Source organism: Corapipo altera, unplaced genomic scaffold (genome assembly GCF_003945725.1).
Source record: "Corapipo altera isolate COAL_440 unplaced genomic scaffold, ASM394572v1 61, whole genome shotgun sequence".
In the NCBI taxonomy this organism is placed as follows: Eukaryota; Metazoa; Chordata; class Aves; order Passeriformes; family Pipridae; genus Corapipo; species Corapipo altera.
The window spans coordinates 2,382,443-2,397,644 of record NW_020884910.1 but is presented as its reverse complement, the minus strand read 5'-3'; the positions used below and the strand labels follow the sequence as shown (position 1 = coordinate 2,397,644).

At 37.5% G+C, this 15,202-nt stretch overlaps 1 protein-coding gene across 13 annotated transcripts in view; it reads left to right on the top strand.

Annotated features, from left to right (window-relative positions):
• ZBTB20 (zinc finger and BTB domain containing 20) overlaps window positions 1-15,202 on the top strand; it is a 502,167-nt gene that overhangs the window by 152,977 nt on the left and 333,988 nt on the right. For all 13 annotated transcript variants that reach the window (XM_027653343.1, XM_027653327.1, XM_027653324.1 and 10 more), the window contains one exon: window positions 10,487-10,562. The gene's annotated coding sequence lies outside the window, so the exon portion shown is untranslated. The remainder of the gene's footprint in view (window positions 1-10,486; window positions 10,563-15,202) is intronic.

The window sequence follows — 15,202 nt, the reverse complement described above, 5'->3', positions numbered from 1 at the left end:
CCTTGGTACCACCTTATTTAACACAGTGGAATTTTCTGCAGTCTGTAGAGTTAAGAAATAATTCTGTACACGTTTTCTGTGGAGGACTTTCTCCTTTTGGACTTAATGCGGCTTAGAATTAAGAAAAAAACCAACTTTTCTCCTGTAATTCACCAGGGGAAGCATTTTTACATACATTAGAGATATATTTTTTTGTCTCTGTGAACTGGCTATTTTTTCTTAGTGCAGACTTCAACTCAGTGAGGACAGAAAGGAGATCACAGACTACATAAAACCCTAGGCTGGTTTGAGTTACAGCTCAGGAGATGGAAAGTTTTTTTTCTTGGCCAAATATGAGGCTCAGTCATTTAGAAAACAAAAAAGCATTAATGTCGTAGGACGTTGTTAAAGAGTAAAAACTTAAGCTAAAAGAGAGAATTGCATGAGGGAGAGAGTTTTATGTCAGATGGCTACAGCAGAAGATCTGGCAGCTGGACTTCACAGTTCTGCTCCAGCATCTCTGGATCTGCTGGGGTAATAATGTAGTTGTTGGCATCCCTGTGTCTCTTAATGGAAAAGAAAGTGTGTTTCTAAATAATTCTGAGATTCAAGGAGGAAAGGCTGAATATGTTTGGAAATTTCAGCCCAGTTACTGCACCAACTGATTATAGGGAGAGTTGACTATATGTAATTAAAAGCAAACCTTCATTCAATTGACATTAAATAATATGGTGTTTTGTGTCATAGGCTCTATTCGTACACACAGATGAATAATGAGAATTTATAGGTACATATAAATCCTAGAATATTATTCTTTTTATTGTAAACTATTGCCCTAAAGTTCGGCTTCTTATTGTATTTCATTCTGTTGCTTGCATACATTAGAATAAACAGGCAACAATCTTAAAAAAGGTAGCCACGGAATGGAATAGCAGTTGGTGTTTTGTATCCTGGCAGGCTGAGTGTATTTTGCAAGTGCCTTTACTGTGGAAGATACAGGTTCAAATTTTGTTCCTTATGTATTACTTAGTGGGGAGAGGGTGGGGGGCAGCCGAGCATGAGATGATGCTGTCCTGCATTATTTCAAAAAGAGTTCCTAAGTCATGCAAAGAAACTAAGCAGTTCCTCCATGATAGACCCACTTCCTTTTTATAGTTATTTATTGAGAAAATACTTGAAGAGTGCTGAGATCTTCCATGCAAATTAGAGGCAGGTTCATCTTTGGTAAATTTTGTAAATGTAAATGCATCTCAGTTATGACAACAATAGTCCTGAAGGATCTCTCCTTTTAATACTTTCAAGGTATATTGTAGAAATAAAAAGTTTAGTTGTATAATATGTAAATGATCCTTTTTATTTATGAATATTATTATATTGTCTCAGCAATTGGGCCTGAAATATTTTTCTGGGCTTAGTTGCAACACAAAGGCATTAGATCAAGAATGTTCTAAGATTCAGATTGGCTGGTATTTGCTTATATCACCATGAATGAATGTTACCAGTTTTAAAATGCTTTTTTGTTGTTCAGGAAATTTTAAAACAGCTTTGATTTCAAACATGAAACTTGGCAAGTGACTAGTCCATAATGTGTTCTAATCACTTCTGGTATTTTGGAAAAGACTTGAAAAAGATTGAAGTTGTTATTTTATTAGAAATTTAGTTACCACTAGCATAGCTGAACTTCTCTTCTTCTTTATGTGGAATGTAATTAACATATGGTTTTGTAGTGTTTTGCCCAGTGTTAGTTGTTAACATGGTGGAACTTAATGTTGTATTTTTCTGTACATGATTTTTTGTTAGAATTTTTTTTACTGCTAAAAAATGATATATCAGTTTCAATTCTGTAGTTTGGTTGACCACCAGGAGAATACATTTATCTCTGTTTAAACACAGATTACGGAACAGGTTAAATACTCAACCTCATTTTTCTAATAATAACATTTTATTGTATTTTAGGGGTGTTTTATTTTTTGTAGTGCAAATGGAGACAGAGTGAATTTTATCTTGGAATTTCAAACAATTCAATCATTGCAGAAACCCTGCAAGCCTAAGCTCATACCTAGTGTGTACTCTTCATCTTAAGTACTTGAAGCAGAGGTAAATTGTGCGTAGATTTAAGTGTGTACACTCCATAACTCAAGGTTCCTGGAATAACTGCAAATATAATTTGTATTGGACCAGGGCAGCAGGATGCTGAGGTCTCTGAATCCAGATTTTAAACTTATCTAGTCATTATGCCTTTGCTTTATTATGTAGACTTTGCAAGATGTGGCTGGCAACACAGAAAGCTTTTTCTTGTTTTTACTAATATTGAAAGTAAATGGAAGGGGTTTTTTCTTATTTTTTCTTCTAAATATTATTTCCTGTCCTGACACAGTGATCAGTTACAATCACTGCTGATATATTCTTTTTTTTTTTTTGCATTGTTTTTGGGGAAAAAAAATACAATAAAGCTTTGCCAAATCATAATGCAGGCACTGAACTTCCCTGGACTTTTATATAGTTCCATCTGAGTTTGAATTTCACTTCTTGTGAATTAAACAAGAATTACATATATGGACTTTATTGGGAAATATCTGAGAGTTTACATTGGTGTTACATTAAAAGTTTAAGCAGCAGATTTACAGTTAAGTCTAAAGGTCTCAAAGCCCTCTGGTATTAAATTTGCAAAGATTTCTGAGATGAATGAAATTGGAGGGAGTTGGTAGCATTGTCCCTGTAATATTGAATCTCAATAGCCTGTACAATAAGATATTGTTCAGTATCCTCGTTGGGCCTTGAGCTTAATATGGGAGTTACATAAACTGAAATAATGTGAAACTTCTGGCCATGGTTAGTGCATGACATTGTGCAAGATGATGTTGGTTTGGGGCTTCAGGTTAATGGCCTTCTGGCAAAAGAATAAGTAATGTGCCAAAGACTGCATTGATTTGTGCTTCTGCACATGGTGGGATAAAATCTGTCCCTGTGTAATCTGTAAGAGTCCCGGTACCACCTGAGATGCACCTGCTTATATGAAGTCCAAACTTATCCTGTAGACTTTGCTTTTTTTTAAATTTTATTTATTATTGAAAGGTAGTACATCCCTTCTTACACATCAAAATCCCAACTTTCTCCTAACGTCCTTGATAGACCTGTAGAGATAAGACATCTGCTTTGGGTAGCGTAACAGTGATGGACTTACAGTCCATCTAAAGTGTATCAGGGCCACACTTACACTTGCTGCTCCAGAGACCTGAAGTGGGTATTGCTGCCTCTCATTCATTCCACTTCTCTGACATCAATCAGAACTCCAAATTCAGGTCTCTATGCTGATTGCACTTCCCCCATTGTCTCTTTATCCTGTGAGGTGAGTGTCACACCTTCATTGTAGTCCCTTCTCTCTCTGCAGTGAAGAAGGGAAAATGGAAGCTTTGCAGTTTAAACAAAGTGGATTCTCCCAGTGAAGGCAGAGGGAAGAAGGTGCTTGTCAGGGAGATAGGGTTAGGCTGCTACATGAGGGCAGAAGTAGTATTGTAGATCCTGGGAGAAGATCAAAGGTCCCAAAAACATAGATGACAGATTTCAGAGGCAATGGAGATGAGTTACCAGGCACAGTCTCCTGATGTCAGATAGCAAGGCGATGACCATTAGTGATAAGTCAAGAGTAAAAGTTGTGACAACTTTATGAAATTTCTTACAGTTGAAAACCTGTAGCCTTCACTCAGTCAGTGTTGCTGTCTAAAGAAAGAGAACATTAAAAGTTATTTTGGCCTTATTGTTGGAGCAGCACAAGTAAGCTGAGGTTGTGATGCTGGGCGTGTGTTCTCCATGCAAGGAAAAGGAAAGAGAAAGAGGTAGGATATAATGAACTTCACATCTTGCTGATATTGCTGAGTTTATCCTGTAAATATTCAACTATGTTTAATTGCTCAACACTTAGGAATATGTAGAATTGAAAACAAAGGTTTATCACTTTGATCTCTGCCATAATGTCCCATGAAGTGTATGTGCATTGCCACGTGGTTTTTCATTTCATTTGAGTACATTACCTTTCATCCAAGATCGTGCCCTTTCATAGGTAAGGGTCAGACTGACTTTCCTTGGGGCAGATCTGTGAAGGAAGTGGAGAGGTAGTACCCATTAAACTTGTAGTGTTACATGTACGCAGTGTGTCTGTGGAGAAAACTCAATGTCACCTCCTGTACCAGAAATCAGTAGCAAAAAGGCTTTAACTATGCAGGGCAGTGGAAATTCAGGAGCTACAACTAAAGGAGGACCTTGTTTCCAAAGAAGAATCAAAGGATGTTATGTGTGATTACTTAAACTTCAAAATCTTAATCATTAGAACTAATATCCTTACTCTAAGAAAGTAAGCCAGATGATTGTCCCTTACCACAATGACTGCAATTTGTTATTTTACTTGACTTTTCAAGGGAGCCAGTTTCACAACTAGACCATAACAGTGCAGAATACCATGACGAAGTCAAACCAATACAGTGAAAACCTTATTTCTGAGTTCAAAACAAAATTCACTATTGGTTTTCAATAATGATTTTGCATTTTAAGAGATACTAAATACCACATTGTTCTGGCTCATGCACATCTGCATTATTTGTATCTTATAATATTGATACCTTTCATGTTTCATACATAAATTTTTTTTTTGAATAATTAATTTTGGATGCTGTCAATATTTACATTCACTTTCTCATCCTTAATGAATCTGTTTAATGATAATCCTAGCACCTATTGCTCAACATCAGAGTAGATTCTTCTTTCTATTCTTATCTAATACCATTGATTAATAACTCATTTCTTCCTATCTGTCAGACAGTTTTTATCCACCTTATTGTAATATAGTATCCAGACCGTAATTCTCTACTGCCTCTATGAGCTTCCTGTGTGGTACTGTGTGAAAGGCCTTGCTAAAATCCAAACAAATTATATCCACCACATTACCTTTATCTGCCCAGTTTGTCACCGCATTGAAATACCCATCACAATGAAGCACTTATTGATGTAAGTTTCTGTGTTAAACCAGAATAAATGTAAAGGTTCCACTGTGATTACATGATAGAGCCTGCTTCTTAACAGGTATTATCATTTTATGTGCTAAAGATAATACGAGCCATGGGAGATGATACCATTTAGCAGGAGCAGGGAGGCTGTGAAGATCAAAGCATTACGAACCTTGAAAAGAACTAGGAGAAGCTTATATTCTACAATAGCTTGTAAAGGGCATAAGTGAAGTCTTCAAGCTTTATTCCAAGAGATACTCAGAAAATATCAGCTTCAGAGCTGCTTCACAAAAAAGCTGCATCTTTAGAGAAAGAATTGTTTGGGCAAGGCCTCATGAAAGCTGCATGCTGTCACTGTTCCTGTTCCTTGCGAACATAAACAGGATCTAGGGACAGCTTGTGCAAGAAAACAGTTGGAATAAGGAATATCGTGGTTTTCAGCAGCCAACTTGATTACCATCATCGCCCCTGCGTAGGAGGAAAGCTTCAAGAGGTATTTAGAAGGATGCTGGGTCTCACCTGATTATAGAGCTATCCATTAAACTGCACTTTAGGAGTCCAGGTCAGATCTCAAGTACAGTTATAGAGACTAACTCTTCTTTGGGTTGAGAAGTTCAGCTTGTCATATGCTTTCACAGCTGGGCTTCTCAAGTGCTTGTTGCTTACTCTGTTAGCAGTAGGAATAAATGAGAGGGGTGGACTGTGCTATTAGGGGATCCAACACATCTAACAAGTTTGAGGGCCCTTGTGTTGAAATTGCATCCAATACCTGTTTTGAAGTGACCATTAGGGTGGATTATGCATGGCATCTTTTATTCAGTTGAGTGTCTCTAACTTTCTGAAACCTAGATTTCAAGGAGTGTTAGTCTTTGCCCAAAGGTAGTTTTTTTCCATACTTGAACAAAAATAGTTCAAATACTGTCGGGGGATGTGTGTGAAATGTAGCCAAAAGTACACCTTTTTTCCTGATTAAAATGTTTTTCTAGCTGAAACAGCCACGGTTTGGAAATTAAAATTTGTGATGGGTACAGTCTTCACTAGTAAAGTAAGCTCAAAAGATGAATGCCATAAGGAAGACAAATTCTCTGTAGGCGCTCATCTTTGCAGTGAACTAGTAACAGATGGAGATTCACCATTTTGACAAAGAAACCTTTAGTCTCCTGTTGTCCATTCCTGCAGTGGAAGGAACCCTTGATACCAGCACAGTGCTGTAGGTTGTCCTCTGCTCCCGTTCTACTGAATCACAAAAAACCTCAGGTTTCTGCCATCAGCAGCCCTGTGACTGGTTTGAGCCACAGTGCTATAGTGTTACAAATAAGCCCAGATCAGCACTGCTATGCCATACAAATAGCTGTGAGTTTGAAGGCAGAATTGGAAATTACCAAAATTGCTGCATATTTTTAGAAGATGTATGAAGGTCTCCAGTTCAGGAAAGCTTTTCGGAAGGATTTTTTCAAGCACTGGCATTACTTTGTTTCCCCCCCCCCTCTTTTTTTTGTTCTCTCCCCTCAAGACAAGAGACTGATAACAAAATAAAGCTGTTTATGGAGAACTAATACCGACTACAGTGCATTCATCTTAAAAAATCAGTAATGTAATGTTATATCTATGTTAATAAGATTTATTCTTTTGCATTACTGATGAACCTGGACAGAGCATTGTGCTGGTGTGTCTATGGCTCCAATTTCAAAGTTTGCTTATTTGTTGTTAGATGAGGAGCCTGTAAAAGGTTGACATTCCTTTTTCATTTCTGTGATGCAATTAGTCCGTAGCTGTGCTTATGTTTTCAAACCTAAAATGTCAGAAAATAATCTGGACCATATTCTAAGTAATCATTTAGATTCTGAAGTTGGAATGAGGTCTCATGTCTGGCCCATGAGCAGTTTTGAAAATTCTCTTTGAGGTCTTGGGTTGGTTTTTTGTTTGTGTACATCTGTTTGTCATCCAGTGCCCTCCGAATTCCCTCTTTTCCTGTTGTTGAAGATGACTTTCTGAATATTATCAATGGGGTTTTTTCTTGAGTCAGGACATCAGTATTTTACCTTCTCTGAGTAGTTATGTGTGGCAGTTGGTTCATCATTGATTTTCAGTTCCAGAAGTGAACTTGAGAAAGATCAATTGGCTGATGCTGTAACTTCTGTATGTAGAAAATTCTAAATATATCAATAAGTGTTGTACTATATTCTCTCCTAGCCTTCCCTGTCCTCATAACTAATCAGCTATATGGGATTCTAATTAACCTGCTCCATCTGACTTAAGGTATTCAAAGAAAATCAAAAACTCACAGATATGGAACTTCCTTTTTGCTAAGAGTCTGCAGAAAGCCAACGGCTTCTGAAATGTTTCCCAACAACAAATTATACTCTTTTTTTTTTTGTTCTCTTTAATTTTCAGATGGAATGAATGTGGTTCTTATGAAAGTGGGGAACTAGACCATAAACATGAGTCAGGCAGAGTCAGGAGCCCTTGTAAGTCATGGAATATTGTTAATGAACTTCAGTCGTACAGTTGGTAGCTTTCCTCTCACAGTTTTCAGTCTCTGCATAAGCTTTATGGCAATCAGAAATCATGAGAAAGCAAAGCGTGTTTACCTTCTCATATTTGTTTTCAAAGCCTTTCCTAAGAGCTAACACTTGCTCTGCTGTTAACACTTTACTCATGTGCCTCATTCCTGACCTGCCATACTCTTCATTCTTGCAATTCCAGCTCTTGGACCTCTCTCAAGTAGAAGTTCATTGCCTATTCTTGAGCCATGTCTCTTGCTTTCCGTAAGGGACTTAGGGCACTCCTTTCAGTCAACAATCATGATCTCCTGCCCCACAGATGTTAAGCATCATCACCTGTGCACAGGAATGCAGGTCTCCTGCTTAAGAATCTACCTCTGTTTCTACGTCTCACTCATACAGGTGAAGTTACAGGTTTCTCAGTTTGTAAAAGGAAGATACTGCTAAAGTGGCAATGATGGGTATTCTGAGTTTCATGAGGTTTTCTCTGGGTTTAACATTAATTTGTAGCTAAAACAGCTCTTTAAGATGCTCTGGCTGTGTTTGTTGTATGTCAGGTGCTCTGTTAAGTATGGTTATTTAGTTGCAAGTTTTTCAAGATGGCAATGAACATGCTCTCATAAAGAGCTGTTTCCAAGACTATGTTTCTTTTAGTGGAAGGATCATGGCGTGTGCTGGTTGATCCTGCCTCGAAGAGAGGGATGACTTTATCTGCAGGCACTGTGCCCTCATGTTTAACTTACAGAGTAACGCTAAATGTTGCATTCCCTCCTTTCCCTTTCCAATCAGAAGAACGTGTGCAAAGCATGGAGGACTTCAGGTCAAAAATACAGGGAATATAGACTGAAGAGTTGTCAGGATGGTGCCCAACATGGGAAGGAGGTGCTATGCCTTTGTGCTTTGATAGGAGAGGGCCATGTTTCCTCATTCTCTACAAGAATTTGGACAAAATTTGCAGCGGTGAAGTCCATGCACCAATTTATTCCTATTTAGGTCATTGGAATAGGGCTTCAGTGGTGCAGTCTGTATGCTGGCTCTCTACACAGGGATACATTTCACCCTCAGTGAATGCTCTTTGTTTTCTCAGTTGAGGTCAGTTTTTCATTGCATTCATTAAAAGAAATAGCTTTGGACTGTAAGTACTGCTGCCCCTCTCCTTCCCTGCCAGCATTACAGTTCTGAAGATGTTAGAAAAGGGGTAAATTTGGAGGGGGAAGGAAGAGAAAGAATTGGAAGTTCAAAGGCTGAAGCTGTTATCACTTATGTGGCAGTTGTGCTCTTGCCTGCTTCTGATGGATTTTCCAATTTTCTTGCCTGGGTTTCTCCCTTGTTTTTCAGTCTATCTGACTACATGCTAATCAGGAGAAAGAAGGAAAGTTGCTTGATATAATGTTGTCTAAAGGTTGAAGAACATGTTTCTCAAATGCTTCCTTCAGGAAAAATTTCATCCAAGCCTATAAAGGTTATCTTGTGGCAACATCCTACTGCCTCTTTCAGGGGCTCTTGTTCCATCATTTAAATGCTCAAGAATTGTTTCTGGTTCTTGCTGTACTGTCCTCTTCTGTACTCTCTGCTTTGTCTTCTGATCTTCAATACCTCTGATCTTGATGGAGTGGGAAAGTTAAACCCACAAATAAGTTCGTGAGCTCATTCTTGTTTGTGGTATACATGTGTGTATGAACATGTTTGTGTGACAGTATATTGTCTGATACAGTGCATTTCATTTTAAACAACTGTGGGGATGGATTGAGAAGGCTCGTATAATTCTGCAGTCTGAAGAACTGGATTTTTACTTAGGGGAGAATAAAGCAAAATTTCACTTAGGAATTGCTCCCAACCTGTGGGACATTCAAAATCAGTATTAGATTCACATCCAGGATTTATTTGCTGATCTCTGTCAGTGTGCTGATGGTGAAGAGAATAGCTTGGACTTTGAATGAGATAAATTAGGCAAGTTCTGCTGTCACCTTTTAAAAATAAAATTTAATCAAGTTTTACTTTGTTTCTTTAAGGAGACACTGATACATTGTATGTGTCTGTGTATATTGCTGTATGGTTTGTTATTATGAGGCTGGATCCTGACAACTTATTGCAAAATTGTTTGAATTTATTATTAATATTTTTTGGTTTTCTCATTTCTCCTGGTTGTGGAGCTTTTATAATTAGATATAATTAAAACCACAGGTTTTAAACTCCAGTCTAACATTTAAACTCATATTTATGGTGCAACCCCTGGAGTTTTATTGTCATTCCAACTATTCCAACTGCATTTTGAAAAAAAAAAAATATTTTTTTTTGCATCTGTTCAAATGCTATGTCTACAGCTACCACTTCTTAATCATCTGTTTTGCACAGTAACGTGACATTTATTTTACATGATAAAAAACTGTGCAGTTTTATAGATGAGCTATTTTGTATCCCTTAACAAAAGGTTGCAAGGGACCTTTTGCCTTGTACACTTTAAAACAGCTTTCTCTTTTTGAACTTGTCTTTCTCTGCTCCTCCATGCAACAGTCTAAAAGTGCTACATGCCGTAGAACGAATTTTTAAAAATGTTGTTGGCTGGCATTATGTAAAACCATATTTTCCCTTTGGTGCGTATGTTCTGGTCCTAGCAATGTCCTTGTTTTGCTGAAATTAACATTTTTCTCCTCACAGTCGTTGGTATGTGATGGTGTTTTTCTGTCTTCTTTAATTGTGATGCTTTTTTTTTTTTTAATTAGTATAAGGTTGATTGTTAAAATTAAGTGGCAGAAGGCTTCTTTCCAAGTTATTCCGAGATCTTTTGCTGAAGAAATATATTTTGCTACTCTCAATTGCCTTTTTCCCCTTCTTCTTTCATTGCAAACTACTCTGGGAAGAGCTTCTTTTAACAAAAAAAAAAGGCTACGCTTGACTGATAATGCATTGCTTTGGATGGTGAAACATTATGAAAGTTTAATTTTTAATTAAATCTGAAATACCAATTATAACTGAAAGAGATTTTAACCTGTTTCTTTTCAGACTGCCTGAAGTTACATTGTAGATGCTGAAATCACTGCACCTTAAAAACAAAAAGATTAAGCTGCACTGCGTTCCTGTAAGTAAAAGCTTTTCCGGTACCTTTTGTCCGTATTTTTCCTCTATATGCATCCAAAGTGTTAGCACAGTAGCTGGTTTTGGATAAAGGTCAGAGTCCCCTTGAATAGGATTTAGAAGTTCAAAGGATGTTTTATTTAAAAATTAAAAAGGAACTTACATCTAGCAGATCTTTAATTTCAGACCACTGAATAGATCATTCTTTTCTGCTTTGTTTTGCGTATTATTAGGAATACTGTGCATCTCTGTTTATTGACTTACAGTTCCTGTTGCTTTGTCAGTGAGGATTTCTGCATGTTGCTGCAGAGATAACAGAAAGTAGCAGAAGATTCCTTATAGCAGAAAATATAGTTTATTCTCTTCTTATGATGTCGTAACAAATTCTTCTCCTTTATACAAGAAAAAAAATAAACAACTTTCTGATGACATCATAGGGGACTTCAGCTGCTTTAGGGTGTAGATGAAGGCAGAAATGCCTAATTCATCTGTGCTGTGACACAACAAAACAGTCAAAATAACATCTACGTCTCTCAGTAAGAAAGGAGTCTCTTTCTAAGAGGAGAGTAATTCCATGAATGCAGGTCAGATTGTACATCACTCTACTCTACCCTTATTTAGAATCCGAATGTATTTGGGTTAATAATTAAGATTTGGAACTTCAATGGCTCAACAACAGGCATGCAAAAGAGGATTGGAAAATCTACTGTATTCGGATACTCTTAATGTAATGAAATAATATATGAAAAAAATCCAGGAGCTTGTAGATAGTAAGAAAAAATTGATTTCAGTTGAACAGTACAAAGCTGGGGAATATTACAAAGCAAAGTCAGTTAGTTTGTTTTCTTGTTTGAGATCAAAATGTGCAGTCTGTAATGAAATCCAGAGCCTTCTTCCAAAGTGGTGCTTTTGTACTTCAGGGCTAAAATATTTTAACTATTAGGTGGGATTTATCACTCCTTCCTCCCCTTTTTTCTTTTTTTAATATATTTTAATGTTTTATTGTAAACTAGCTAAAGGGTACAGTCGCACTGTGGGCAGCTAATTCATGCCCCTTTCAGCATGTAGTGCCAAGCATGACTCAGACAGGCAGATTGTGCCATTCTGGCTCTATTCCATTGTGTTTTTACATTACTGGCAAGGGCCATGCCATTGTGTTGTTTAAATATTGTGTATTAACTGCAGGCTGTGGCCAGTGAATGGTATTTAACATTTTCTGCTCATCATTGCTGAATATGAACAGCTTCCTTGGCCACCAGAGGTTAACCTTGCAATTACACTGGTGAGCAGAGTTGAAAACACTCATGGATTTGCTAAGTCCAGCAGCCATTTAAAGGGAAGTGTTTGGGTAAAAATGGGAGACCTCTTCTGAATCTGTGAGTACAGAATTTCATACTTGTCTTCTTATTTAGTGTGAACAACCAGGACAATTTTTGTTGGAAAGTAATTCTCTTTCAAAAATGGAACAACAGAGTGAGGAGTGAATTTAGACACGTTCTTTGAATCCTTAGGATCCAAATCGTCACTAACTACTGTATGGACAGCCCTAAGGCAAGATAACAAGTAACAATATATGGACCTGATAATTGGTGCTGCCTGGAATGTGCTTTTTTTAGTTATATGAGACTCAAGCTTTGGAGGGGAAATAAATACACAAGTGTAAAACTCACGTATAGGAAAGATTTTTATTTTTTTTTTTATCAAGAGCATCAAGTACATCAACACAGATGTTGGGCAGCTTTTTCAAGGTCCAAGTGAATCAGTGGTCAAACTGGGAATGGAGTGTGGGATCACGACTCCCAAGTCTTTTCTGCCTAGTTCTTTCTGTTCTATGAAGTAAAGGTCCTATGTTTCTAATCCTTGAGTTTCTTGTATCATTTGCTTTAAAACAAAAAGCCCTACTTCTAAACTTTTAGCTGTTCCTAAGTTCTGTAGCCTTGGCATACAGCCTGTCTCTGCAATACAGAAGAATAAGGTGAAGAAACTTTCACATATGCACATGTATCCTGTAAAATGAGGATGAGATTCTTACTACGCCTTGTGTCCATGCAACTCGTTACTTGCCACAATAAAAATGGTGGCACTTTTTTATAGAGGAAGGTTTGCTTTAAGGATTTCCTTTGTTTTCTGTATGTTTGCTGTAATCAGATCTTTAATAAGGCGAACTTGCCAATATGGCTTTCCTGTACTAACCCAAAAACAGCAAGAAGAAAAAGCAAACCATGTTCTGATAGTTTTGTATTTGATTTTTTTCTTGATTGAAGGGTGGAAATCTTGCTTTAGGGTAGGGATGGCTCTAAAACAACTGATTAATATAAGATGGACCAAATTTTTGGCTAATATAAAATATGCTTGACTTGGTGCCTGGCATTAGAAGAAAATACATATTCACAAAATGAACATCTGTCAGACAGCTGCACGAGAACTCAACTTTCTAAATGTGGTGTAGGTACACTCTTTATGGAAAAGGTCTGTGGGCTGATTTCTATGTTGTGTGCTCTGTACTAAACTTGTGTGGGTTGATAGGCAAGTAGATCCATTGAGATCAGTGGGACTACTTAAATACTTTTTTAACTATTTTGCTGTTTGCAACTGACCCCAAATAGGATTCAGTCAAGCATTTAGAGCTGCCTCTGCCCACATTCAGCGTCTGCATGATTTTGGAATGAGACAGTGACAATGTATTGTGTGTGGAGAAGATTCTGTATGCATAACCTTGTAAACCTATACAAGAGATGCGGAAAATGTGCTTTCAAAGCAATGGTTTTAGTTACACTGCCGAGGGCAATAAAGAGTATATGATGTGTTATTTTTGTTAAAAAAGAAGTTGGTTTGTCAAGGTTTCAGCCTTACACAGCTTTGTGATCTGATTACTGACCAAGAGATCCAGTGTTCTAATCTTAATGGATGCTGGATCAATGAGTGGCATTGGACAAGTCATTTAACTTCACTGTGCCCCGTTCAGCTGATCACATTTTCAGTCTGGTTCAAACTGATACATCTCTGTGAACATTATTGAATTTGTGTTTGTGAAGCTCTTAGAGGATAAATAGTAACCATTGTTATTATTAATAAGTATATTGTGTTGACAAATCACAATGGATGGAGATACAGCCACTTGTGGGGGTGATCTTTCACAACTTGGTTATGCTTTTTTTTAATTCCATCACTCAAAGGTATCAAGGCCAACTCCGATTTACAGAAGTATTTCTCATGTTGCTCTCCCTACTGTTGAGTATTTTATTGTTTGTGTTCTCTCTCTGTGCTGCTGCTTTGCTACTTCCCTCCATGCTGAATTAACCAAACTTTATTCCATTTTTTTGGTATTATACAGCAGAGGCATTTGTGTAGCCTACAAATTACATAAAGCAAATTCATTTTGCCTAGTGATTGTTTGCTGATGATGTATGAAACAGACAGAAGACAGTTTGAATTTTCATAAGTTCAATTGAGCTTGCAGGCATAAGGAAAGGAAGAGGCAGAACCCAAGCCAATGTGACACAGTAAGCTGGCATCCCAGAGTGCAGGCTGCATGTGTAGCGTCAGGATGTCAGGGCTGAGAAGGGCTTCGTCCATCACGGTAGTGCTTTCAAATGAAGGAAGAGTTTTGAAGCAACAAACAAGTTACCCTACCATGTTCTTTATAGTGCAAGAATCGTCACAGTTCCTGATAGATATGTGATCTGTTCTTCCCTCCTGTAACTTGTTGTTTTAACTAGAATTTCAGGTCTAAGATGGGCTTTGAGTCCTCCAAATTCCCAGTTCTTGTTCCTCTTACAAAACATAAGCCCCCCTGAGTTTAAGCCTTTTTCTTTTTTTTTCCTTTTTTTCTTTTGATGCAGAAGATACTGGCTTGTAGAGGCTGTGCTGCAAATGTGAAATGAGTATGGAATTGTGCTTGCTTTGAACAAAGATCAATGTCTTGGGGCTGACTGTCACTGAGGAATAGTGTTAGCATTAACAAAGAGAATTAATTTTGGCTTTTCCCCTTCCTGTACCAAGACATTAATCCAGAAACTCGTGGGGATAAATTCTGCCCTGATTTCTACCTGTGGAACCCCAGTGGAAATGTGGAGAGGTCAGAAATGTTTGTCAAGGCAGAAATTGTCCTGGAGTTGAAATTGTTGAGAAAGCAGAAAGTGGTTGATTGTTATGTAGCCCAGGGGCAAGAGGATATATAGGAGCCTTACATGGTATTATATGCTTCTGAAAGTGTTGCTTTTGTTGTACATTAAGGAGAATATGATTTTAAAAAAAATCTAGTGAGTGAAAACTTATAATCAGGAGCACAGTGATTAATTGTTCTTCATGTCCACTGGGAGAAAGACCTAAAGAAATCAGTTCAATGATCAGTGAAAATTACCAAGTCACATATTAGGAACCATGTTGTGACTGTATCAGCTGTAAAGTGCTGGAATGCACAACCTGTAGGTATTGTGGAAGCAGGGGAAGTTTCTTTTTTAAGGAATGGCTTGGAAAACTATCTCTCAGTGTGTGGTAGAACTTCCCATAAGACAGAAGACCAGCCTTGATGGGTTCTGTTGCTCCCTGGCATTCTCTGATTCAGCGTACAGTTTGGGAATGTTGGTATGTGGCTAATACATTCCTGATTAATAAAGCTTAATGTTCCCAAAAGATCTCCAG